This window comes from Lissotriton helveticus, chromosome 3_1 (genome assembly GCF_964261635.1).
Source record: "Lissotriton helveticus chromosome 3_1, aLisHel1.1, whole genome shotgun sequence".
In the NCBI taxonomy this organism is placed as follows: domain Eukaryota; kingdom Metazoa; phylum Chordata; class Amphibia; order Caudata; family Salamandridae; genus Lissotriton; species Lissotriton helveticus.
This window is the reverse complement of record NC_136061.1, coordinates 1987007354-1987028321: the sequence shown is the minus strand read 5'-3', so window position 1 is coordinate 1987028321 and position 20968 is coordinate 1987007354. Positions and strand designations below refer to the sequence as shown.

At 52.9% G+C, this 20968-nt stretch overlaps 1 protein-coding gene across 1 annotated transcript in view; it reads right to left on the bottom strand.

Moving 5' to 3' along the window:
* The window catches only part of IGF1R (insulin like growth factor 1 receptor), a 1553571-nt gene that overhangs the window by 1502941 nt on the left and 29662 nt on the right, over window positions 1-20968 (bottom strand). The window lies entirely within an intron of this gene.

Below are 20968 nucleotides of genomic sequence, written 5' to 3'. Positions count from 1 at the left end.
CTGGTTCCAGCTCTGCGTCCAGTGCATCCTTCGATGTCTGCCACTGGTTCCAGCTCTGCAGCCAGTGCATCCCTCCGCTACCTGCCACTGGTTCCAGCCCTGCAGCCAGTGCATCCTTCGATGTCTGCCACTGGTTCCAGCCCTGCACCCAGTGCATCCTTCGATGTCTGCCACTGGTTCCAGCCCTGCAGCCAGTGCATCCTTCGATGTTTGCCACTGGTTCCAGCTCTGCGCCCAGTGCATCCCTCCACTACCTGCCACTCGTTCCAGCCCTGCAGCCAATGCATCCCTCCGCTACCTGCCACTGGTTCCAGCCCTACAGCCAGTGCATCCTTCGATGTCTGCCACTGGTTCCAGCCCTGCAGCCAGTGCATCCTTCGATGTTTGCCACTGGTTCCAGCTCTGCGCCCAGTGCATCCCTCCGCTACCTGCCACTGGTTCCAGCTCTGCATCCAGTGCATCCCTCCGCTACCTGCCACTGGTTCCAGCCCTGCAGCCAGTGCATCCTTCGATGTCTGCCACTGGTTCCAGCCCTGCAGCCAGTGCATCCTTCGATGTTTGCCACTGGTTCCAGCTCTGCGCCCAGTGCATCCCTCCGCTACCTGCCACTGGTTCCAGCTCTGCAGCCGGTGCATCCCTCCGCTACCTGCCACTGGTTCCAGCCCTGCAGCCAGTGCATCCTTCGATGTCTGCCACTGGTTCCAGCCCTGCAGCCAGTGCATCCTTCGATGTCTGCCACTGGTTCCAGCTCTGCGCCCAGTGCATCCCTCCGCTACCTGCCACTGGTTCCAGCTCTGCACCCTCCGCTACCTGCTACTGGTTCCAGCCCTGCAGCCAGTGCATCCCTCCGCTACCAGCCATTGGTTCCAGCTCTGCACCCAGTGCATCCTTCGATGTCTGCCACTAGTTCCAGCCCTGCAGCCAGTGCATCCCTCCGCTACCTGCCACTGGTTCCAGCCCTGCAGCCAGTGCATCCCTCCGCTACCTGCCACTGGTTCCAGACCTGCGCCAGTGCATCCCTCCGCTACCAGCCACTGGTTCCAGCTCTGCACCCAGTGCATCCTTCGATGTCTGCCACTGGTTCCAGCTCTGCACCCAGTGTATCCCTCCGCTACCACCACTGGATCAAGCCCTACAGCCAGTGCATCCCTCAGCTACCTGCCACTGGTTCCAGCCCTGCAGCCAGTGCATCCCTCCGCTACCTGCCACTGGTTCCAGCTCTGCATCCAGTGCATCCTTCGATGTCTGCCACTGGTTCCAGCTCTGCACCCAGTGCATCCCTCCGCTACCTGCCACTGGTTCCAGCTCTGCATCCAGCGCATCCCTCCGTTACCTGTCACTGGTTCCAGCTCTGCATCCAGTGCATCCCTCCGCTACCTGCAACTGGTTCCAGCTCTGCAGCCAGTGCATCCTTCTGCTGTCTGCCACTGGATCCAGCTCTGCATTCAGTGCATCCCTCCGCTGTCTGCCTCTGTCCCCAACTCAGCATTCAGTATGCCGCTCTGGCTGCCTGTCACTGGTCCCAGGTCTGCATTAAGAATGCAGCTCTGCAGCCTGTGACTGGACAGTATTCTGTATCCAGCATCCAACTCTGCCATCTGTCACTGTCCTAAACACTAACTTCTGTATACAGCTCTCCTACATATCACTGGCTCCAGCTTTCCATTCACTATCAGCTTTCCATTCACTATACAGCTCTCCTACTTACCACTGGCTCCAACTCTGCATTTAGTATACATCTCTGCTGCCTGTCACTGTCCCAAATTGTGACGCCAATATACAGCCCTGCTGCCCTAAACTGTCCCCAACTCTGCATTCCACATACACCTCTGCAGCCTGTGACTTGATCAGAACTCTGCAGTCAGTATACATTTCTGCAGCCTATCACTGGTCCCAACGAACAAGTTACTCACCTTCGGTAACGCTTTTTCTGGTAGATACAGTATCTGCCTGTGGATTCCTCACCTTGTGAATATCCCCCTTGCGTCAGCAACATTCGGAAATTCTTTTGTAGCTTCGCGTGGACGTCGTCATAGAGGCACGGCATCGCACGCGACCCCGCTGACGTCACCGACACTACAATAGGCCCACGCCGGCGTGATGACATCAGTTCCGCCCTTTTTTCCGTGCCATCGAGGCACACGGACGGACCAATGACAGTAGACATATACACAGTATACGCAGTACAAATATCAAGGTAACAAACACAGTGTGAAGCAAATGCAATAAAACATTTGAAACAAGCAACTCCTTGACAAAGTAAATACATTACAGTAAACTCTGGTATAGAAGAGTGGACAACGGGGAGGCGGGTGGGTCAGTGAGGAATCCACAGGCAGATACTGTATCTACCAGAAAAAGCGTTACCGAAGGTAAGTAACTTGTTCTTCTGATAGATACATCTGCCAGTGGATTCCTCACCTTGTGAATAGAGTCCCACAGCAGTCCCCACTCCCGGAGGAGGGTGTCCACACTTCTAAACCAGAAAATCCTGGAGGACAGAGCGCGCAAAGTGGCCGTCCCTCCTCACCTCAGTGTCCAAGCAATAATGCTTTGCGAAAGTGTGGAGGGAGGCCCAAGTAGCCACTCTACAAATGCCCTCAACATGCATACCTCTAGAAAGAGCAGATGTTGCAGACTTCGCTCTAGTAGAGTGGGCTCTAATACCCTCTGGAGGATCCTTACCAGCCAAAGAGTAGCAGATCTTTATACAGAGGATGATCCATCTCGAAAGAGTCCTTTTATGCACCGCTCCTCCTTTCTTGCAGCCTGCAAACCCAAACGAAGAGCTGGTCATCCATTCGATAGTCTTTAGTTCTATCAATATAAAAACTCACCGCCCTCTTGGGGTCCAGACGGTGTAGCCTCTCCTCTCCTTGGAAGGGTGAGGGGGAGGATAAAAGGTAGGAAGGGTAATAGATTGACCTAAGTGGAAGGGAGACACCACCTTAGGGAGAAAAGCAGCCCTGGTCCTAAGAACCATTCGATCAGCATGAATGGTCAAGAACGGGGGCTTGGAACTAAGAGCTTGAAGCTCACTTACCCTCCTTGCCGAGGTGATCGCAACCAGGAAGACTGTCTTAAAAGACAAAAGCCTCATGGGACACTTGTGCAAGGGTTCGAAGGGAGAATCCATCAAGTAGGTTAATACAAGATTTAAATCCCACTGAGGAACAATAAAAGGAGTAGGAGGGAACTTATTTGTGAGTCCCTTCAGAAATCTCAAAACTACAGGAGATTTGAAAAGAGACGGCTGGTCCGGCAAACAGAGAAATGCCGACAATGCCGAAAGATAGCCCTTCACCGTAGCAACAGCAAAACCCTGCTGCGCCAAAGAAAGAGCAAACTGTAGTATATCAGATAAATGGGCTTTCAAAGGGTCAACAGACTTCTCCCCACACCAAGAGACAAATTTAGCCCATCTGTAAGAATAAATGGACTTAGTGGAGTCACGCCTAGCTGATAATATGACATCCACCACATCATGTGGGAGAGAAAAGGAGTTCAGGTTGCCCCGTTCAATCTCCAGGCATGAAGGTGTAATGTCTGGAAGTGGGGTGTAGAACCTGCCCCTCCATCTGAGAGAGGAGATCTGCCCTGAACGGAGACGGAGCGGCGGGCGAGAGGAGAGGTGGAGAAGGTCTGTGTACCACACCCTTCTTGGCTAATCCGGGGCGATCAAAATAACTTGGGCCCGGTCTTGGCGAATCTTCCTCAGAACCCGAGGAATCAAGGGTATGGGAGCAAACGCGTAAAGGAATTGTGAGCCCCAACTCAACTGAAACGCATCCCCCAAGGCTCCCTGCATCGGAAACTGGAGGCTGTAGAATGACGGGCAGTGAGCAATCTCGCGAGTGGCGAACAGGTCCACCTGAGGAGTCCCCCCACGTCCGAAAGACGTGACTAACCACCTCCGGGTGAAGCCTCCACTCGTGGTCGGCCGAGAACTGCCGACTGAGACTGTCTGCTCGCACGTTCAGAACTCCGGCCAGATGATTTGCCATCAGACAAATCTGGTGGTCTTGAACCCAGGACCAGAGGTGCAGAGCCTCTCTGCAGAGACACTGCGACCCCACTCCCCCCTGCTTGTTGACATACCACATCGCGGTGGTGTTGTCCGTCAGGACTTGCACCGACCGACCGCGAAGGGAAGGGAGGAAGGCCTTGAGTGCCAGACGTATCGCCCGCAATTCCAGAAGGTTGATGTAAGCAACCTTTCTTCTGGAGACCAAAGACCCTTGATCTCCAGATCCCCCAGATGAGCACCCCACCCTAGAGTGGAGGCATCCGTGATCACTGTGACAACCGATGGAGGCAGATGGAAGGGCTTTCCTTGAGACAGATTGTCCTCCACGCTCCACCAAGACAGATCCGCTGCAGCTTCTCTGGAGATCCTCACTGACACCCTGAGATCTCCATTGTGCTGATACCACTGCTTGCGGAGGCACCACTGGAGTGCCCTCATGTGCCAGCATGCATGGTTGACCAACAGAATACATGAAGCCATCAGACCGAGCAGGCGAAGGACCTTCAGGACTGGAACAACCGCTCCATTGTAGAATAAAGGAATCATTTCCTGTATGTCGTGAATCCTTTGAGGTGGAGGGAATGCGCGACATACAGTCGTGTCCAGTACAGCACCTATGAACAGGTTGCGCTGGGAGGGCACCAGGTGAGACTTGGGTACATTTATCGAAAAACCCAACCGGTACAACAACTGAGTTGTCTCCTGTAGATGCTGGAGCACTTTCTCCGACGACTCCGCTTTGATCAGGCAGTCGTCTAAATAGGGGAATACTAGAATCCCCGACCTTCTGAGATGTCCTGCCACCACTGCCATCACCTTGGTCAAGACTCGAGGCGCAGTAGTAATTCCAAAAGGAAGGACCGCAAACTGATAGTGTTGCGATCCCACCGTAAAACGGAGATACTTCCTGTGCGACTTCAGGATTGGGATGTGGAAATACGCATCCTGCAAGTAGAGCAACACCATCCAGTCTTCTTCCAGCAGCGCTTGAAGAACCTGTGCAAGGGTGAGCATCTTGAATTTCTCTTGTTTCAGATAGAGATTCAAGATCCTGAGATCCAGGATTGGACGAAGCCTGCCATCCTTTTTGGGTATCAGAAAATACCGGGAGTAGCATCCCTGACCCCTTTCCTGCTCTGGGACCACCTCTATCGCGCCCTTTCTTAACAGTGTCAGCACCTCCTCCTGCAGGAGTAACAGATGTTCCTCCGTGCAAAAACCTTGGCAAGGAGGGTAATTGGGAGGGAATTCCCGAAAGGGAAGGGCATACCTATTTTCTACGAGATTGAGAACCCAAAGATCTGATGTAACCGATTCCCAATCCCGTAGAAAGTAGGTAAGCCGACCCCCTACCAGACCCACATGATCCTGAATGGCGGATCTAGGGCTGCTTTTCTGAGGCTGGGGGGTTAGAGGAGGTAGAGGAGGAAGAGGCTTGACGACCTCGAGGCCTAGCTCTTTGCTTTCCCCTATAAGATCTGTACAAGGGGTTCTGCTGCTGCTGCTGCTGCTACTGACCTTGCCGATAGTTGCGAAAGGAAGAGCGTCCAAAACCTCTGAACTTCCTGGCCGAAGAACCTCTGATTTGAAGCCCTAAAGACTTAGCAGTTGCTCTACTGTCTTTAAACCTTTCCAAGGCCGTATCAGCCTTCTTGCCAAAGAGGCCAGATCCATCAAAAGGCAGATCCAGCAAAGCCGCCTGAACATCTGCCGAAAAGTCTGAAGATTTCAGCCAAGCCGATCTCCTAGTGGCAACCGCAGTGCCCATGATACGTGCCACCGAGTCCGCAGTGTCCAGACCACTCTGTATCACTTGGCGTGCCGCAGCCTGTGCATCCGATAGAACCTCCTCAAAATCTCTCCTGCTATCATCAGGAATCTTAGGAGATAAAGTACGCATAGTGTCCATAAGAGCATACACATACCTCCCCATAAGGCAAGTGGCATTAGTTGACTTCAACGCCATACTTGCAGAGGAGAAGGTCTTTTTAGCCACCTGATCTTGCTTCTTAGCCTCTTTGTCACCAGGGACCTGAGGAAAGGCACTCACATTCTTTTTGGAACAGGCTGCCTGTATGCCTAGACTCTCAGGTGACGGATGAGACGTCAGAAAAGCAGAGTCCTCAGGTGCAACCCTGTATCTTCTCGCCACACTCTTGGATACAGCAGGAGCTGACAGTGTTTTTTTCCACACCTCCATAATAGGTTCCATTAAGGCTTCATTAAACGGAAGCAATGGTTCCACCACAGAGCTAGGTGAATGCAAAACTTCAGTAAGAAGATTAGACTTAAACTCCACCGTTGGCAAAGTCAATTGCAGAAGTTCTGCTGCCTTCCTCATCACCATATGATAAGGCTGGACGTCCTTTGAAGGCGTATCAGAGCCGGATGGTAACTCCCACTCCGGAGAAAAATCCAGACTACCAGCATCAGCCAGATCCTCAAAACAATCATCCTCCAGTTCACCTTCCTCCATATCAGGACGAGACTCCAAATATCTTTGCTCCTCCAAAAGGCGTTGTGCTTCCCTTCTGGACCTTTCCTTTACACGCTTCGCAGCCGAATCCACCAATGGCTCTGACGGAGCCGGGATAGACGTCGGTATCGAATCCGAAGGCCCAGTGGGATGCTCCCGAGGTCGATCTGGAGCGGGCGACGCCGGAACCGGCGTCGACGACCTCGGCGGAGCCGGGTATTGCCATGGCGGCGTCGGAGCCGGCATAAAAGGCATGAGTGGAGCAGGAGGATAGGAGTGAGGGACTCCTAAATTGAAGGCCAGAGGACCCATGGGACCCGGAGGTGCGCCAGAGGGGTACCACGCCCTTGAAAAGACGCTATACATAGCGTTTAAAATCGCTGATGGGTCCTGGCCTGGGGCTGGGAAGGGTGGCTGAAAACCCTCAGGCTGGTCTTGTGGAGGGTTCGGATTCGGCTCTTCGACAGGCGCAGAATCCACATCCACCTGAACTTCCTCCTCATCTCGGGCCGGGGACGGCGCCGGAGACGGATTCGAAGCCGGAGTCGGCGACTGTACCTGCGACTCCGAAGGCGAGGCCTCACCTTCATGATCCGAGACATCCAGTGTGACCACCTTGGAACGTACCTTCTTCGGTGACCTCGACCTCGAGCCCGACTCCTTACCGGAACGACGTCGGGACTCATGCCTCTTCTTCTTATGTCTCCTTCTCGACTGCGAAGCATGGTCTGAAGCGGACCTCGAAGACGACTCCTCTCGAGATCTGGATCTTGACTTCGATCTCTACCTCGACCTCACCCGTTTAGAGCAAGACCTCGAAGATTTTCCCTTGCCAGCCTTCAGCTTTGCTACCAGGAGTTTGGTCTCTCTTTCTCTCAGGGCCTTCGGGTTCATCTTCCGACAAGATGAACATCCATCCACATCATGGTCAGAGCTCAAACACCAAATGCAGTCCTCGTGCGGGTCTGTAATGGACATCATTTTCCCGCACTCCCTGCAGGGCTTGAAGCCGGTCTTCTTTGTCGACATCATGAAGAAACAAGATACAAAGAAGCAGAAAACGAATAACACGGTAACAAAGTCACCAGTTGGCTACTGAGATTCCCGAAGCCGTTAGCGTCGACGACGCGGAAAAAAGGGAACTGATGTCATCACGCCGGCGTGGGCCTATTGTAGTGTCGGTGACGTCAGCGGAGTTGCGTGCAATGCCGTGCCTCTATGACGTCGTCCACGTCAGCGCAAAGCTACAAAAGAATTTCCGAATGTTGCTGACGCAAGGGGATATTCACAAGGTGAGGAATCCACTGGCAGATGTATCTATCAGAATCCACAGTCAGAGCAAAGCTCCGCGCCTGTCACGGTCCCGAACTCTACATTCTATATGCAGCTCTTCTACTTGTCACTGGCCCCAACTCTGCATTCAGTATACACCTCTACTGCCTGTCACTGGCCCGAACTAGGCACTCAGTATACAGCTATGTTGCCTGACACTGGCTCTAGATCTACATTCAGTATACAGCTCTGCTGCCTGTCGCTGGTCCCGGCTCTGCATTCAGTATATATCTCTGAAGCCTGTCACTGGTCACTACTCTGTATTCAGTATATATCTCTGCTGCCTGCCACTGTCTCCAACTCTGCAAGCAGTCCAGCCTTTTGCCACTTGTCACTGGCTTCAATACTCATTCAGTATACAGCAGCTCTGCTGCCTGTCACTGATCCCAGATCTGCTGTCAATTACATCTCTGCTGCCTGTCACTGGCCCTTCAACTCTGCATTCAGAATACACCTCTTTGCTGCCTGTTGCTGTCCCAAATGATGACTTTAGTATACAGCCCAGCTGCCTGTCACTGGCCCCAACTCTGCATTCAGCGCAACCATATGCTTCCTGTCACCGGCCCCAACTCTGCATTCGGTATGCACTTCTGCTGCCGATCACTTGCCCCAACTCTGCATTTAGTACATACCCCTACCACCTGTCACTGTCCCCAATTCTACATTCGGTGTACATCTCTGCAGCCTGTCACTTCCCTCAACTTCATATTCAGTGCATAGGTGCGCCGCCTGTCATGGTACCGAAATCTGCATTCAGTACACAGCTTCGCCTCCTGTCATCGGCTCCAGATCTGCATTCAGTATACAGCTCTGCTAGCTGTCGCTGTCCCGAACTCTGACTTAAGTATAGAGCTGGTTGGCTGTCACTTCCCCCAACTGTACATTCAGATACAGCTCTGCTGCCTGTCACTGCCTCCAGCTCTGCATTCAGTATACAGCTCTGCTACCTGCCACTGGCCCAAACTCTGCATTCAGTGTATAGCTCTGCAGCCTGTCACTTTCCCCAACTCTGCATTCAGTATACAGCTCAGCAGCCGGTCACTGTCCTCAACTCTACATTCAGTACATAGCTCTGCAGCCTGCCACTGTCCCCAACTCTGCAATCAGTATACACCTCTGCAGGCTGGGACTGATCACAACTTTGCATTTAGTACACAGCTCTGCATATACAGTGTCCCCAACTCCACATTTAGTGTATAGCTCTGACACCGGTCACAATCCCAAACTATGTGTTCAGCATACAGCTCTGCAGCATATCACTGGCACCAGATCTGCATTCAGTATATCACTGTGCCGTCTGTAACTGGTCAAAACTCTGAATTCGGTATACACCTCTGCTGCTTGTCACTGGTCATAACTCGGCATTCAGTAGAACCTCAACTGCCTGTCACTACTCTGTATTCAGTATATCTCTCTGCTGCCTGTCACTGGCCCCAACTCTGCACGCACTGCAGCCCTCTACTACTGCTCACTGCCCCCAACTCTCATTCTGGCCCCAACTCTCATTCAGTATATATCAACTCTGCTGCCCGTCACTGGCCCCAACGCTGCATGCAGTGCAGCCCTCTGCTGCCTGTCACTTGCCACAACTCTCATTCAGTATACAGCAGCAATGCTGCCTGTCACTGACCCCAACTCTACATTCATTATACAGCAGTTCTGCTGCCTGTCACTGCTGCCAACTCTGCATTCACTATACTTCACTGCTGCCTGTCACTGGCCCCAACTCTGCATTCAGTATAGACCAACTCTGCTGCCTGTCACTGGCCCCTACTCCGCATTTAGTATACAACACCTCTGCTTCCTACATGCTTGGAACTACTAAAGATCAAGCAGAATCTTATTCATCCCTGCAGGCACTCAGTCCTCCCTCATACCTACAGCTCTAGAAGGCTCTCCCCATACCTACAGCTCTAGAAGGCCTTTCTCATGCAGATACTGCAGATTCCAAAGTATAGATCCTGAATACACGTTAACCCTCAATATACTTCCCGGCCAGAGAATTGTCCTAGTCCCTGTACTAACAGCTTAAATGGCCCTTCTCAGATTACCCATGTAAATAAAGGCTGGAAATGCCTTCTGGCTAATGTCCGATCCCTGCCTAAACATGCAGTCAATATCTGGGACCTACTCTTCTCTAAACATCCCCACCTAGGGTTGCTGACAGAAACATGGACCAAACCCACCTCCAACCCAGCAATTGCGGTAGCACTCCCTGAAAACTATCGCATGCAAAAACTCTATAGACCGGGAAGGGTGGTAGGAGGTTTAGCCATCATCCACATGGATTCTGTTAAAATCACCATTTTAGACCAACTGTGCAAAAACTCACTAGAATGCCTAGTCTTCAGAATAGATCTACATCCACAACATAGCTGGAAAGGAGCTCTCTTGTATAGATCCCCTGGACCATTGACAGATTTCACTCACCAACTTGTGGAATTTATTCCCCCACACATCATTTCAACCAAAAATGTCTTTACTTTTAGGGTGACTAACATCCATAGCAAAAATACCTCAAATCAAGACGCCTCAGCATGCCTGGCAGACCTGGCTACACTTAACCTTACTAAGATTAACAATGCTCCTACTCATTTGGCAGGGCATTCACTGGACCCAAGTCTAACTAACTCCCCAAATGTTCTCTGTGGAGAAACATGCCCTCTGCCTGAGGGTTTTCAGCCACCCTTCCCAGCCCCTTTCAAATTGGTTGCCCTATAGACCATTCTGCCCCTAAGCTCCATTCTACACAATGGTATGAATAGTGGAATAAACTCACGCCTGATCAGTTCCAGACTTTGTCTCCTTTCTGGAACTCTGATTTTGATAGTGTGGAAGAGCATCTGGCTTACTTCAACACTATAATACAATCCACAGGTGGATCCCCACCGAAACGAGAAGAACGGTCACCCAGACCCTCGTCAGCAGCAGTTTGGACTATGGAAACGCTCTCTACGCAGGAGCCTCGGCCAAACTCCTGAAACAACTTCAACGCATACAGAACGCCTCTACACGCAGTATCCTCGACACCCCTTGCTGCAGCCACATCACACCCCACCTGAAAGACCTGCACTGGCTCCCCGTCAACACGAAGATCACCTTCAAGCTCCTCACCCAAGCACACAAGGCACTTCACAACACCGGACCAGCATACGTCAAAAGATGACTCCGCTTGTACACCCCAACCGCCAGCTTCGCCCTCGCCACAATCCCCTGCATCTGAAGAGTGACCTCCGGCGGTAGATCGTTGTCCCACCTCGCCGCCAAGACCTGGAACACCCTCCTCATCCCCCTACGGCGGCAGATCCAAGACCTGCTGACCATCAGAAGACTCCTCAAGACCTGGTTTTTCGATCAGTAGCAGTATTCCCCCCCTCCCACGCCCCCCCATCGCCATGAGACCATCACGGGTAAGTAGTGCGCTTTACAAATGTTCTGATTGATTGATTGACTATTGATCATCTAGCTCCTCTGAAACAGTGTCCTCACCCCCCTAAACTGCCTGGTATTCTCCCCTACTTCAGACAGAAAAGAGTCACTGTAAAAAACTAGAACGTAAATGGCACCTCATTCACAGGACAAGGAGAGATTTAAAGAAGCATTGGCATTATATCATAAAAACTTAAATTCTGCACGTAAATTGTATATTGCGAGGCAACTAGAGCAGGCAGCTGATAACCGGAGGACCCTGTACCAGATTTTAAAGTCTTTTACAAACTCCAAGGCATGTGACAGCGAAGAGGCTCCGTCACAATCTCTATGCAACAATATAGCAAATCATCAGAAAAAGAGTGTGACCCAGAGAAACACAAAGAGAAAACAGAGGGCGCTTCCTAACCTAGTGGAGTTATCAGAAAATATAAAATCAAGATCCACAAAATTAAAAACACAGGGCTCAACCGGATCAAAGCAAACAATCAAGATAACTCCCTCTCTAAGGTCTTACTTTAAAGTCCAGCAAGCAGTACAAGTGAGTGGAGGTCAATCCTCTCCACAGACTGAATCTCCTTCTTCATTCATAAACCCCGACTATCAAAACATAGATACCACGTCAGATGAAGAACTGAACATTGCAACATTAAAAGGGTTAGCAAAGAAAAACGAAATGGCGACTATACCTCCAACCGCCACACTAAACACAATATCACAAACAGACGCAAATAAAAGCGTAAATAAAGGTACTCCTACTTTACCTCAAGTAGAAACTCCCGATCATGCACTAGTACAAGCAAGCAACGATCCTTTGAAAGAGGATCAAATGGAAAAAATGATGGAGATGTTCATGGATAAAATAATGGGAGAAATGAGGGAAAAATTCTCTATTTCTGAGGGAAACCAATGCAAGATACGCGAGGTATGTGAAAACCTGGACCAAAAATTAAATGATTTGGGCGAAAGAGTTACTGCAGTGGAAATGGCAGTAGGGACCCTTAGCAAAAAGGTAGACTTAAATCAAAAAGAGATAAGGCATTTTAAAGACAGCAAGAGATCTACCAAGGAGAAACTCGAGTCCTTGGAAAATCAAGGAAGAAAAAACAATCTCAGGGTGCTAAATGTGCCCGAGAAATTGGAAGGAACAGACATTAAAACTTTTATTGTCTTCCTCTTTGAAGAGTTCTTCCCATGGACAAAAGACTGCAACCTGGCAGAAGATATCCAACGAGTTCACAGGGACCCTTTTAGGCAAAGTAAAGACAGAAAACCCCCCAGAAAAATCCTAATTAACTTTAAGACGTATACCCTGAAAGAGAAAATTTTAAGTGAGGGCCTAAAAAGTGGAACACAAAACAAAGACAACTGGTCCTTTAGAATTAGATCTGATATATGTAAAGCTACGCAAGACAGGCAATGGGAGTTGGGGCAGTATATGCAAGAACTGAAAAGCCTATGTGCGACAGTGCAAATGAAATTCCCGGCAGCACTGAGAATCAAGTGGCGCAATAAAATGCACAACATAAGGGAACCACAGGAGGTAGAGAACCTCATACAGCTGATAAAAGACCAGATCCAAACTGAGAAATCTGACTAAAGAAAGACGCTAAAATAAAAAACAGCACTGACATATGATACAAGAGCGTAAAGAGACTCTAAAATGAACTTGTAGGGGACGCTTTCCTCGCGGGCTCCCGAGACCCCGGAGCCTTTGTACCGCCTGTTGCTGCTGATCTCCCCCGGATCCAGTGCTCAGCACCGGCGAGCAAGCACCGGCGCAATCTGGGGATCCCCGGTGCCCTGTTGACCGTAACGGAGCTGGGCTGGGAGATTCTCCGGGAGAGGGCCTGCTGCCGGACCGGAGAGCGCCTGCAGGCCGCCCCGCGGAACAAGCTAGCGGAACGGCGAGGAGCCCTAGAGAGGCGGCGGAGACAGACGGAGGGAAGGCTCTCCCTAGCGAGTCGCTGCCAGGGCGAGAGGACTGCGCCTCGCGGCGGCCCCACGGGGAACTGACCGGGGCCTCGCGCAGCGAGCCCGGGATACCTGACTACGCGACCCCGGGGATCCGGAGAGCCGGGAGGCCTACCTCGGGGCGCCGGCTTCTGGGGTCCTCCGCCGCGCCCCGCGGGGTCAAGAAGATCGACTTCTCGACCGGGCCCCGGTGGGCCTTCCGGGAGGCGCCATAGCTCGGCTCGGGACCCTGCCTGCATGAGGGCCCTTCCTCCTGCGCCTCAGGAGTCGCCGGAACTAAGCGGTGCAGCTGGACCCCCCGGGAGGACCTACCTGGGTGACGGGCTATCTGCCTAGGCAGCACGTTGGGCGGCGCGAGGGCAGAGGTACAGAGCGCCGGCCTTGGAGGAGATCGACCTGCACCGCTTCTGCGGCGACGCGGTAAGGGGCTCCCCAAACCCCTCTAGGCGGCCTGCACTATTGCACCTACCCGGGAGGCGCTGCGCCCTCCACTGCGCCCCACGAGATCGAGAGGTACGACGCAACGACTGGAGAGCACCCCGGTCGCCCGGGGTGACCCGAGCCGGACACCGGGACCCCACCCCGGCGCACTTCTTGGGCGGCCCCCGGAGGGCCTGCGGGGAAGAGCCGACGTTCGGCTCAGGACTCTGCCTACATAGGAGCCCCCTCTCCTGTGCCTCACAAGTAGCCGGAACTGTACTGTACTGCTGACCCCTCGGGAGGGCCCCCATGGGGGACAGACTTTCGGCCTGGCACTGACTTAGGCGGCGCAGAGGCAACGGTGGGAAGCGCTGGCCTAGGAGGAGATTGGACTGCACTATCTACACGGCGACACAGTGGGGGGCTGCCCAGACCCTTCTAGGCGACCTGAATTACTGCATATACCCGGGAAACGCTGAGGACGGACCGGGGGATACGCCATTGGGGAGTGGACGTGACGGGGTGGCCCAGCTACCGTTGGTCCTGGACGTTCTCCTTTGCACGGTGTAACTGGGGTAGTGCCTGGCTGTCGGCAGAGTGCGGCCGCGCCCACCCTGGGGAGACGTCGTGAAAGACTGTGGAGCCCGTAGCATCGAGAGTGCAGCCGCGCACATCACGGCCCACGAGGCTTGGGCCCTTCTCGTTACCCTCCACGTCACGGACACTTCCGCTCCCACGATGTCTGGCAACCGAGGGGGTAAGAAAGGTGAGCGCACCTTACCCGATATGCTGAGCAGAGCAACCCCAAGGCATGACAGGAACCAGCCCGCCCCGAGCCCCCCATCCAGCTCTCGAGGGGCGGAAGTAGGGGAACCCCCAGTGACCCGATCATTTCTGGAATCGTTATTCAGCACCCTCAGAGAAGACTTTCAAGTGCTGAAACAGGAGGTGGCAGGGGAAGTACGTGAGGTGCGTAGGGAGGTCGACTCCCTTGGTGAACGTGTAGCCGCTGTAGAAGAAACTAACCACACCCGCGACGAGGAGATAACGCACCTGCAACAGGAGGTTCTGCGGCTCAGGGATCAGCAGATTGACCTCCAGGCCCACCGGAGGATCTCGAGAATAGGTCCAGGCGCAACAACATTAGAGTCCGTGGCGTTCCATCTGGAGAAGAAGGGGAGGACATGACTGCTTATCTGGGAGATCTGTTTCGCGACATCTTGGGGGAACCGAGCGCCTTCCCGGTGAGGATTGATAGAGCACACAGAGTGGGCCCGCCGCGACAGGCTTCAGCGCCAGCCCTGGACATCTTGGCCTTCCTACCGGACTTCCCCTTGAAAGAACGGATCATACGTGAAGCTAGACGTCGCCAGCCGCTGCATTTCCGGAGTCATCAGGTAGCGCTGTTTCAAGACCTATCCACGATCACCCTTCAAAAGCGCAAATCCTTCAAGATCGCCACGGACTTTTTGAGAGAACACGGCACACAGTACTCCTGGGGCCATCCTTTCCGGCTAATCTTTCGCTGGAACGGAACCTTGCATCAACTCCGGTCCCTCCAGGACATTTGCGAGGTGCTGGGGATCACGGCGGCTGACACTGACACTCCCACGATCTCCCGCCGACGCACCACCAGAGATGGCTGGCAGACTGTTCGAAGACGCCAGCCCGCTAACTTGCCATCGAGACCAGACTCACCCACGATCAGAGCTGAAATGGACAGCGCGATAATGGAGGTATCCAGAGACACGTCGTCTGGTGATGTGGCCCTGACGGCCTGAGCACACTCCGGGGGGAGATCTTGATGGCCTCATCTTCACAGCAGGTGCGAGGGCTCCGGGGGGAGGGGGCGGCGGGGGGGTGCAGGAGGTGGCTGGACGTCCACATAAATAACTTACCACAGACTTGTCCGATAAGGACCGGACTGGGACTATGATCCTCGCTCAAAGGGAGTTGGGACGGGGGGGGGTGTTGGGGGGTGGAGGGGGGTGCGGGGGGGGAGCAGTTGGGGTTGGGGAGGATGAATCCGGGGGCTCGAAGTTCGGGGTGGAGTCGCCGGGAGTTGGGTTGGTTGAGGGATGTTTGGGGGGGACTTTGGGAATTGTGCTGGCTTATGATGTTTTGTTGCTATTTTCGCACTGACCTCGCACCGCATGTACTGAGCTGCGATTCTGGTGTTCTTGGGCTCCTGCATCTGCTCGGCCTTACGCCATTGATGCGCACGGCGATTCCTGCAGCCGTAGCTTATTTTGAACGCTTTTCTTGGGACGACTACTCATGGCCCTTAAGATAGTCACCCTCAATGTGAAGGGGCTGAACAACCCGGTCAAGCGTAGAGCGATATTATCCCTACTTGAGAACACTCAGGCGGACATCTGTCTTTTACAAGAGACTCACCTCCTAACACGAGACTGCCTAAGGATGAGATCACCGAAATTCCCAGTACAGCTCTTTTCCTCGGGGCCTACTAAGACAGCGGGGGTTGCAATCTTACTATCTAGATCGTTTAGGGGAGAGGTCCTACATAAAGTTGCGGAGCAGAAGGGGAGGCTCCTTGCTTACAGGCTCAAGCTAGGGGGTTTCTTGTTTACTGTGGGTTCCATCTATAGGCCGAATGACCACCAAGACCTGTTCTTACACTCAGCCCTCGAGAACATAGCGACTACACCGGACAGACACATGATCATTGGGGGGGACCTGAACATGGTCTTTGATTCACTCTTGGACAGGTGGGCGCAGCGATGCCCACACACCGGGGAGTTCTCAGACCGCTGTCGCTCCCACCTAGGCGATCTTGACCTGCATGATCTGTGGAGACACCTACATCCGAACACTCGGGCCTATTCCTACTACTCCCACGCGCACAAGACGTACGCGAGACTAGATCATATCCTAGTTACGGGGCCGATGGCCGCACTTGCGTCGGCTTCCGACATAGGGGTTCTCACGTTATCGGATCATGCCCCGGTGACAGGTTCCTTTCAACTGCCGCCGGTGTCACCTGCTCGGGGAGTTTGGCGCCTTAGGGACACCCTGCTGCATAAGCATGTAGTGGTGAAGCAGATACGGGACGCGATCGCAGACTTCCGGTCCCATAACGATAATGGGGATACCTCCCGCGCGACGCAATGGGCCGCCTTGAAGGCGGTGCTCCGTGGAGAATTCATCGCCACCTCGTCTGCGGAGAATAGAGAACGACAACGGAAACGAGATGAGCTTACCACCAGAGTGCGGGAGCTGGAACAGATGCATCAAAGAACAGGGGCCCCTAGAATCTGGAGGCTACTTAAGGCGGCCCGGAAAATGCTCTCCGCGCTGGACATGGACAGGGCGGAATATGCAGCGCTGCGCCTGAAACATGCGTACTACACTGGTGGAGATAGGTGCGGCCGCCTCCTCGCGAACAAGCTCCGGGTGAAACATCAGCGTCAGCGGGTTGCGGAATTGTCGACTCCCAGCGGAGAGACTGCAACGGAGGACCCTCAGATTGCGGAAGAATTCCGCCGATACTACGCTGACTTATACACAGGCGAACCACCCTCTGCATTGGCTGAGACTGATTACCTTGAGTCGGTCGAGCTCCCTGCTCTCACCTCTGAACAGTCGGAACACCTGGAACGGGGCATCCGGCCAGAAGAGGTGATTGCAGCCATCTCCCGTCTTAAATCTGGGAAGGCCCCAGGGCCCGATGGGTACACCCCACTCTTTTACAAGACGTTCTGTCAAGAACTGGTCCCGCTGTTGACGCGTCTCTATAACTCCTTCGCGGAGCCGGGAGCTATCCCTCCAGACTTGCTTCGGGCGACAGTGTCGGTTATTCCCAAACCTGGGAAAGACAGGTCTGAGTGCGGCTCCTATCGGCCAATCTCCTTGTTAAATGTGGACCTCAAGCTCTACACAGGGATCCTGGCGACTCGGTTGGCGCAATATCTGCCGGGACTTGTAGACCCGGATCAAGCTGGGTTTGTCCCCGGACGGCAAACGGTGGACAACACTAAGAGAGTGGTACACGTCCTAGAGAAGGCCTCCCGCGTCCCTGGGGAGCGCATGTTGTTATCGGTTGACACGGAGAAAGCGTTCGACCGGGTGCGCTGGTCTTACCTTGATAGAGTCCTCTGCAAATTAGGGGTGGGGGAGAAATTCCGCACCCTCGTCTTTAACTGTTACAAACATCCATCAGCAGTGGTGAGGGTGAATGGGTGCAGCTCAGCGCACTTTGCGATAGAAAGAGGGACCAGACAGGGGTGCCCACTGTCCCCACTTCTTTTCGCCCTCTACATGGAGCCGTTTGCCCAGAGGATTCGTCGGAACCCGAAGGTGACTGGAGTCCGGATGGGAGGCTATATTCACACCATTAGCCTGTACGCGGACGACGTGATCCTCATGCTTGATAACCCGGGGGAGGCTCTCCCGGCTTGTATAGCCGAGATGGAGGCCTTCGCCGCGGTGGCGGGCTTCAAGATGAACATGAGGAAATCATCCGCCCTGGACCGCTCGCTGACCACTGCAACAAGACTTGAGCTACAGAGACGCTTCCCCATGAGTTGGTCTAAAGACCTGATCCCGTACTTGGGTGTCTTATTGGCGCCCTCCTTGGCCGCCATGGTGACGGTAAATTACGCGGCACTGGGTAAAAAGATGAAGGAGGAACTGTCCCGCTGGAACAAGGGCACACTGTCAATGCTGGGGCGGATCGCCGCGGTGAAGATGACTCTTTTGCCGCAGATCCTGTATTTGTTTCGGGCCCTGCCGCTTCTGCCCCCGAAGGGCTGGATCAGACAAGCACAGGCTGACATCGCTCGCTTTGTTTGGCAGGGCCGTAAGCCCAGGCTTAAAAGGGCTTTGTCTACGCTAGCCCCGGAATCCGGAGGCCTTGGCATACCGGATCTCCAAAAGTACTTCCAAGCGGCGCAACTAAGGTATTTGGTGGAGTGGAGCAAATGGGAATCTGACAGGCACTGGCTGTTTCAGGACCAGGCAGTGGCGGGCAGAACCTTACAAGAGATACCCTTCATGCGCAGATCTCATCGCCCCCCCAATCTCTACGCGTCCTTGGTCACGCAAGTTCCGCTTAGAGTGTGGGACGCCGTGAATGCTACACGGGAATTCACCACCTTCCCGTCGCCGCTTACGCCCTTGATTGGGAATCCTGACTTTCAACCCAGGATGGAACCTGGCGCGTTCTCGCTTTGGCAGGCTGCCAGATGCTGCGCTTTGTTTCACATGTATGGCTCTGAGGGGATTGTGTCGTTCCAGGACCTCAGGCGTGAATACCATTTGCCTGAGACTGAACGCTTGCGATATCTACAGGTTCGCCACTGGGCGCTGCAGCGTGCGGTACGGGACCTAGCCGACCGGAAACTTACACCCTACGAGATGTGGCTGGCGACACGCTCATCGGATGCCAAGCTCGTCTCGGACCTTTACAAACTGCTGCAGCCCCCCCCTCCCACATCTATAATCCCGGTCGGAACCGGTGGGAACGGGAACTAGGGAGGGAACTAAGTCACAAGGAATGGGACGACATCTCCTACCGCGCGCGTCACTCAGCATACCACACTGGGCTCACCGAGACCTTCACTAAAATAACCACATACTGGTACTACACTCCTCAACGACTGCATGAGATGAACCGCAACATCCCGGACGCCTGTTGGCGCGAGTGCGGACAGACTGGCACACTGACACATATCCTGTGGGACTGCCCGCTGCTAGGTCCCTACTGGGAAGAGGTCCTCAATGAGATTGACCAGTGCTTTGACATTGAACTGCCTCGTTTCCCCGCCTATGTCCTATTGGGGTTGCCTAACGGGCTGATGTATCCTCTGAGGTCCAGAAGGGGTAGACAAATAGCGATTGGATTGGGTTCTGCGATACAGAACATACTCATTTATTGGCGCACCACCACCACTCCCAACATTATAGGCTGGTTACACAGGTTATGGCACGTTCTGGGTATGGAGAAACTGTCCCTAACGGTTGCGGGCGAGGTAGACAAGTTGGAGTAATTGTGGCAGCCTTTTCTCACCCTACTACAGTCAGAATTTAAGGAAATTACTTGTCCTCGATACCTCAGGCTCATGAGACTGACGTCCTTGACTACTCCGCAGGTTTAACTACTGTATGGGTATCCGCGATGTGGGGCGAGGTGCCAGCGCGATGGTGTGGAAGGCGCGAGACATTTGTTCAGCACATACGGGAGGGAGGGGGGTCAACATGGAGGGAAGGGGGGAGGGGGAGGCTGGGGAGGTTCGGGGGGAGGCGGGGTGGGGGCAGTTGGGGGGGGGGGTTCTTGGTTTTGGTGTTAGTCGTCATTGCCCTTACACCTAGCACATGGCTTCACAACATGTTATGATTGTAATGTCTGGAATTCTGATGGCACTCATGGAGCGGAGAATCCGCTTAGCAACTCTTCGACGACAAGTTTTACACTGTTTGTACTCTTTCTTTGTTTATAACCATGCAATAAAATGCTTTAAACCTAAAATGAACTTGTAATATAGAATCCAAAGAAGGAAAGTGATCACATAATCATATAAACTAAACAAAATGGTGAATCCGGAGCACGAATTGGGCGGAGATACTACCCAAAAGAAGAAAAAGGGAGGCTTCCTCAGGGTGGGGATATCAAACCATACATTCACTTAATAAAGCAAGCTATGATAAGACACAGGTGTGGAGCAAACTAGGGAAAAAATTATAAAAAAAGTCCTCATAAAACAAAAAGAAAAAGGAGCAATAGGGAGTCATTTAGACTATACAATTTCTGCCTTAGACATGTTCATGAAGATACAGTACCAGACTTAAAGAAATGAAGGAAAAAATAATCAAAGTCCTCTCATGGAATGTTAATGGGCTCAGAACCCCTAATAGAAGACGAAGAATCCTGAAATACTTAAAGGAAGCTGAAAGTGAGATTATTATCCTCCAAGAGACTCATCTAGTAAGCACTGAGTGGGACCAAATAGTAAAAAAGCTAAACTGGGTAGAGGTCTGCATACACACAAGCAAGACTGTAACATAAAGGTGGTGGCAATTATTATAAAAAATCTCTAAAGGCCAAGGTAGAGACCAAAGCAGTAGATAACAAAGGTAGAGGGGTAGTGGCTAAAATCAGGATAGAAGACAATACCTTAATTATAGCTGGATACTATGGTCCGAACTTGGATGACTCTGCCCCCCTCCAAAAACTTTACTCGGAACTCCTTACAACCAACGCCCCCATAATAATAGGGGGAGATTATAACATTATACCCGATCCCAGATTAGACACATTACCCCCAAACAAACAGATGAACTTACCCAAAATG